The following is a 7,138-nucleotide window of genomic DNA, read 5'->3' on the forward strand; positions in this document are numbered from 1 at the left end:
TTCATGATATACATGTATAAGTAGATTTGTATAGAAAATATCTTAAAGTTTGTGATTATCTCATCTATAGAAATTTGAAAAGAATAAATAAATAGATAAATATTTTTGAAAATATACATTACTATGATTTTTTTGAAAAGCAAAGACAACTTTTATTCATAACAGATGTCAACAATATTTCATTTTCTAGTATTAATGATCTTGCCCCTCTAGAAAGATAACATTAAGTTAAACAGCACAGAAAGCTTTTCCCTCAATTACATGATATTGTCTCTTATCTTCAGAGGCAAAAGAAGCCAATAGTAATTTTTGATTAGTGAAAGCTTTTTTTTCCTACTTCAGTTTAACCAGGTCTTAGATTAACTGATGCTTTTTATGGCTTCTATAACATACTTTCTGGGCTTCTCTAGTAGTAATTTTGCCTCTGGTATACCTATGTTTTTCTCCTATGAGTTACATACTTACCAAAAATCAGCTGTGTTTATTCCACAACCTGTGTATATAAATTACATATTTTATTGTCATTACATATTTTGGTTAAATTTAATCTCTTTAAAAATTAATTTAATGCTAATTATTTATAAATGTAAGTATTTTAAAATGTAGTCAGTAAAATTGCTACTAAATTAGGTACCTGTAAGATAATGTTAAAAAATAAGAAAAAGTAATATAAGTCTACAGGATTACTCTCCTAATTGGCTTTACAGATGCCTTTAAAATCATTGTATGATACTTCAAAACCATTGAAACAGCAAATCATATTTTGCATTGAATCAGTGAACCATATCTTAAAAAATATTTTTGAAATAAGAGACAATATCAATGTATCAGGCATCTTTATTCAAGATATCTTATTTAACTGTTCTCTTTCATTAATTAAATTTTAAAAGATGGTTTTACTATCTTTCATTTCTATTAATTTTCACTTGCATTTATTTTGCATTCACTTGCATTAAATTTTACTTTTTTACTAGTTAACGTATAATACAAACATTTATATGGCAATAGATTTGCTTTGTGTTAATTCTATAATACTTAATGATCAAAAGACTATATTAGCCATTTTTAATATAAAATTATTCTATAATTTTTTTTATTTTGCACATTTTCATTAGAAGACTTAAATAAAGAATATATTCCATAAAGATAGAGTTGCTGCATCAAAAGGTAAATGCATTTCTTAAGTATTAATACATATTGCCAGCCCTAACCTTTAGAAAATATATACCAGTTTACACTAATAGTATTTTATAAAAGTTGGTATTTAGAGTTGATATCTAATAACTTGGTCAGCATGGTTGGTTTCCTTCGTTATTTTTTTTATTCTTATCTAGCCCAGGGGTAGTATTCGACCTCAAAATAGTCAATTACAACATTGCCTAAAATCTTCTGAAACTGACCTAAACCACAAACTTGTTTTTTTTTTTCCAGCCCCTCTTTCTGTCATCTGTATAGTTACAGACATTTATCTATATTCAGCCAAACTACCTATTTCCTAAACTGAGTCCAAACAATACATTGTTTGTATTTATCCTGGTTGGAATGTCTCCATAACATGAACACAATGATACATAAAATCATAGCTCAGATTCCAAACTGTTAACTCTCTCACATTGAATGAACAGGCATCTTTACTGATCACCTAATTAATTATCATCTAAACCATGTATGATCCTGCAATGTCCTTCAGACACTGTGATTTTAACAAATTCCCAGCTTCCCCATCAACTTTGTCAAAAAGTTCATTTCCTTTCTCCAAAACTCTTTCAACATCTTAATAAACAAGTGTCATGAGGATATGCTTTTCTATACATCAGACAGGCAACTGCTCAGCTGGCACCCTGCTGAGCAGCCCAGCACCAAGGAATAGACAAGAGTCACACACAGTAACTGTGCTATTCACTCAGCTTTTGTTGAATGCAGGTTCACTCAAAGTAGAGCATCAACATGCGTTAATATCCTACTCACACTATAACAATCTAAGAGTTATAACACACACACACACACACACACACACACACAGCAATCAATGGGGGGAGTCCCAGAGTCCCAGTCTGCAGGTCCAGGAGACAGCATGGTGGACAAGGGTTTGTCAGCATCTTGCAAGTAAGGATCTCTGAAGCCAGGTGGGCAGCAGGGCAGATGAAGTCTTCAGTCCAGCAAAGCAGAGACTCCAGTGGCCGATGCCAAGGAAGATCAGTGTGGCATGGAGTAGCACTCTGGTATGTGGAGCTCAGCTGTCTCAGCAGTGGTCTGGAGCCTGCCTCAGTCATACCTTGAAAGTGGTATGCTCTGCCCTTATGGGTCTTTTGATAAGTGTCTTGGCACCCCTGATGGCAAGTGGAGAATTTGCCCAGGAGCCTTTCTATGGTGGTTCCTCTCTGCAGACATGTATTCTGATCACATGTACAAATATCTTAAGTGTGTCTCCCTTGCCAGATGTGTCTGCTCTGACTTAGGTAGTTTATCTCTTGAACCAAAGTGTCATGGCTGACTGACAGTGTCATTGGAGACTCCATTTTTTAAATATACTTTATGATATCTTGACCAGACCAATGATATTTTATTTATCCTGCTCTCCACAATGAGTCATTCCCAAATCTTTTCTTTATCTCTGTTCTTTCTGTTCTCTGTCAGTTAGAAGGGAATCTGTTTTTCTCCTACCAAGGCTCAACTACAAATGAAAAGTTCAACTTTAGAGCACTTATAAAAGTTCATGAACATTTCAAGTCTAACAAATTACTTACATATGCATATAAATCCTTCTAAAGTAAAACAGATATTGAAATAATAAAAAAATACTGGCTTCCAATTTGAAACATTCATGGCTTACCAGATAATAAGATTATTACTTTTCCACCTACCCTCAGAAGATCAAAACTTTATATATTATAGATAATAACAAATGAACTCTGCACAACTGGGAAATATTACACTATAATTAGAAATGTGCAGTGGATTTTTAAACACCATCTAACAAAATTGTGAAACTAACTTACTAAAAGAAAGAATAGTGTTTTTTTCATTTTCTTAAGTTCCTCGTTAATTGCTCCCCTTAAATTGTTGATGGCAATATGTGAAGATATCTCAATTTTTAAGGAATCTATTCTAATCAAGGGAAAGAAAATGTCAGAATCGCTCCTCTGGAATACCAGCCAAAGCCCTCCATAAGTACTTTCTCTCTCTTGTTAGCCTGCAGTGTTTAGCAGACTGCTTCAGGTCAGCACCAACAGAAGTTAAGGACAAAAAGAAGCATGTTTTCACATTCATCATAATTCAAATGATTCTGTTAGTCGTAATCCTCCACAACCGCATTCTAAGTTATCCTTCCTTGTTTTTTCTGTATTCCAGTCATTTACCTTCCATTTTACTCATTCCATATGAAGATTTTTAAAAATTCTCAACTCCCTGTCTCTTGTCTCTTAACAAGCATATGTCATGAAATCCATTCATGTATTCAACACTGGGTCATTATCCTACAGATACTGTGAATGCATAGCATATGGCAGACACTGTTGCAAACAAAGAGAAAAGAGTGATAATCAATATCAACATTACTTGCTCTAGATACAGCTTCTGTGAATAAAAATAACAAGAAATCATACCAAGAATTAAAACAAGCATGTAGAAATGTAAAGTAGGGCACAGACTGAAAGGGACTAGGTGGTTGATTTTTATTGTTGTAAAGAACAACTGTCTTTCACATCATTTTGCTAGATACTCAGCTGAATTAGAGTTTTAGGTCAACACAATTTTATTTGAGTGTGTCCCACATGTTGCATGGGACATATTTGTACCTAAAATATTATTTGTTCTTTACCTGAAATTCAAATTTAAGTGGGTAATTTTATCCTCATTTGTTAAGTCTGAGAACCTGACTTTCACAGGATGTCTTTAATCTTGTATTTTTCAGGAAACATATTAACAAACATGTTAAATTTTTACATTTTTCTCTATTACATCACAACCAGTTTTTTTAAGTGGGCAACAGATTCCTAGAGAGCTGAAGCTTTGTTTTACTCATGTGTGTATTCATCAAAGTACCAAGCACAAATTCTTAGTAATAAGTTAGGAGCCCATAAATGTTTGCTCATAAAAAATTAGCTAAAAATACAACCAAAACACATTTTTAAAGTAATTTATATATTGATTATAGATGTTTGTTTCAAATATACAGAATGATCTGGAAGTCCAGGGAAGGGCTAATTTTGAGCAGCTATCAAGTATAAGCATTGGGGTAGATGTCAGGATAACTGTTGCAAAGCAGCTTAAAATCACATTAAGGAGATGAAATGATTACACTATAAGTGATTGGAGAAAGAAAGCAGATTGTTATTTTAAATGGTAGTTTGAACAAGCACTTCTAAGAGCACTCACCAGCCCTCACTGTTTGTTTTCACTACTTACTGGGCCACAACTTAGAGCACTTTACTTACTCTACCTGGTCCTTAGGGTAATAATTTTAACATAAACTACATGTGGAAAGGGTAACATTTTGGATACACTAACTTTAATGTATAATATCACTAAACTTTATTTGATTGGTTCTGTTTTACCTTTTTTTAGAGTGCATATTAGAAAATTCAAAATTATACATATGGTTTGCATTGTACTTTACACTGGACACTGCTGTTTTAGTAGTGTTGAAATTAACTTTTAAAATCATAGTTTTAAATAAAAAATCTGTTTTTATTTGTTCTTTTAACATTTATAAAAAACCTTCTGTTAATATTTTTAGTTTCTTTAGCTTTTCAAAGAAATAAAACAGCAATAAATATAAGAACTGATTATACAGTAATAACGTTGTTTTAATATATTACTCATATTTTTGCATAATTGACTAATCATAATTTGAAATTTATTTCAATACAGTAATTAACTTAAAATGTAGCAAACTAATAAAAACTAGAAAACACATCTATAATTTGCATTTTAGAACATTTGTTCCTTTGAGAAAAAATTTACATAAAACAGTTTAAATTATATGTTAAACTAAGATGAACATTTGTTCATGCTTTATTTATAATGTAGTTGACACAAAAACACTGTAAAATAAATTAAGACTCCTACTACTACTAATTCTATTTGTTAAAAGTTTGTTTAATTTTTAACATTTACAATGAAAAACATGAGTATTCATTATTTAATAGTCAGTGTATATTAATCAATTCATGTTGTACAAACTAAATCCCTTCATGAATCTTGTAATAAAATCACTAGCTACTGTATAGCAATTGTAGACAGACTTTGTGACCACATGCTAAGAGCAAATGCATTTACACAAAGAAGATCAACACTAAATTCATTTTTTCTCACATTCTAGCTTATTTCAGACACTGGAAGAATTCAGACATTATGTATCATTTCCCCAAACCCTCTGCTGCTCTGTACATCTCATCTGGCCTAAAACCCAGAGATATAGACGCATTGCAACAAAAGTAATTAATACTTATGTGAGCTTAACATGTATTTATATTTTTATGTAATAAACCATTTTATCTTCCCACCAGTTCTATCAGGTAAGTACTATTATTATTTTATTTTCATAAGCAACTAAAGCACAAAAAATTTAACTAGTCCTTGTTTAAAACTTGGAATTCACATAAGTAGGATTAGAACATTGGAAGTTTGCTCATGCCAGTGATCTCAACCTCTATGCAACTCTTATTCATGGTTCAAGAAATATTTTGTTTGGCATTACACTTATCTATAGCTTATATACTCATGGATATATTACAATACTTAGAATTAATAACTTTAAGCAAATCCTAATTAATGTGAAGCTTAAATAAAAATAAATATTTCAGTGTTCACTTCAACAGCACAGATACTAAAATTGGAAAGATACAGAGAATATTAGCATGGCTCTGGTGCAAGGATGACATGCAAATTCATGAAGCATTTCATATTTTTAGAACTAATGCCTACCCTTCTCAAACTATTCCAGAAAATTCAAGAAAAGGGAAAACTCCCAACTATTTCTATGAAGCCAGTATTACCCTAATTCCAAAACCAGGTCAAGACACAACAAAGAAAGAAAATTATAGGCCAATATCACTGATGAACATAGATGATAAAATCCTCAACAAAATATTGGCAAACAAGACCCAGCAACATATTAAAAAGATTTACACTACAATCAAGTGAGATTCATACCAGGGATGCAAGGATGGTTTCATATTCCCAAATCAATAAACATAATATACCACATAAACAAAATGAAAGACAAAAACCACATGATCATATCAAAAGATGCTGAAAAAGCATTCGATAAAGTACAACACCCATTTATGATAAAAAAAACACTCAGCAAAATGGGAATAGAGGGAGCACACCTCAATATAATAAAGGCCATATATGAGAAACCTGAAGCCAATATCAATGAACAAAAACTGAAAACATTCCCCCCTGAGATCAAGAACAAGATAAGGATGTCTACCCTCTCCACTCCTATTCAACATAGTTTTGGAAGTTCTAGCCACAACAATCAGAAAAGAAAGAGAAATAAAAGGCACCCAAATTGGAAAAGAGGAGGTAAAACTGTCATTTTTTGCAGATGACATGATATTGTACATATAAAACCCTATAGACTCCATGAAAAAGTATATTCAACATTATAAGTAAATTTGGCAAAATAGCAGGGTACAAAGTCAATATTCAGAAATCAAAGGCATTTATGTACAACAGCAATAAAATATCATAGATAAAAACTAGAAAAAATTCCACTTACTATAGCAACAAGAAAAATAAAGTACCTAGGAATAAACTTAATCAAAGAGATAAAAGACCTGTACTCTGAAAACTACATAACATTGAAGAAAGAAATTAGAGGCGATACAAATAAATGAAGGTATATACCATATTCATGGATGAGAAGAATCAACATCATTAAAACGTCTATACTACCCAAAGCAATTTATAGATTCAACATAATCCCTATTAAAATACCAGTGATGTATTTCACAGACCTAAAACAAATATTTCAAAAATTTATATGGAACCAAAAAAGACCCCGAATAGCCACAGCAATCTTGAGTCAGAAGAACACAGTAGGAGGAATCACAATACCTGACATCAAACTATACTACAAGGCCACAGTAATCAAAACAGTCTGGTACTGGCGTAAGGACAGACATTA

General features: G+C 31.8%; 1 non-coding gene across 1 annotated transcript; it reads left to right on the plus strand.

The window, feature by feature from the left end:
- Positions 1–5,806: 5,806 nt before the first annotated feature.
- On the plus strand, positions 5,807–5,913 carry LOC150008263 (U6 spliceosomal RNA). Its single transcript, XR_016511463.1, has one exon. It is a non-coding gene; the product is annotated as a U6 spliceosomal RNA (small nuclear RNA).
- Positions 5,914–7,138: the final 1,225 nt, after the last annotated feature.

Source organism: Furipterus horrens, unplaced genomic scaffold (assembly GCF_987537825.1).
Source record: "Furipterus horrens unplaced genomic scaffold, mFurHor1.1.pri manual_scaffold_5, whole genome shotgun sequence".
Taxonomy (NCBI): Eukaryota; Metazoa; Chordata; class Mammalia; order Chiroptera; family Furipteridae; genus Furipterus; species Furipterus horrens.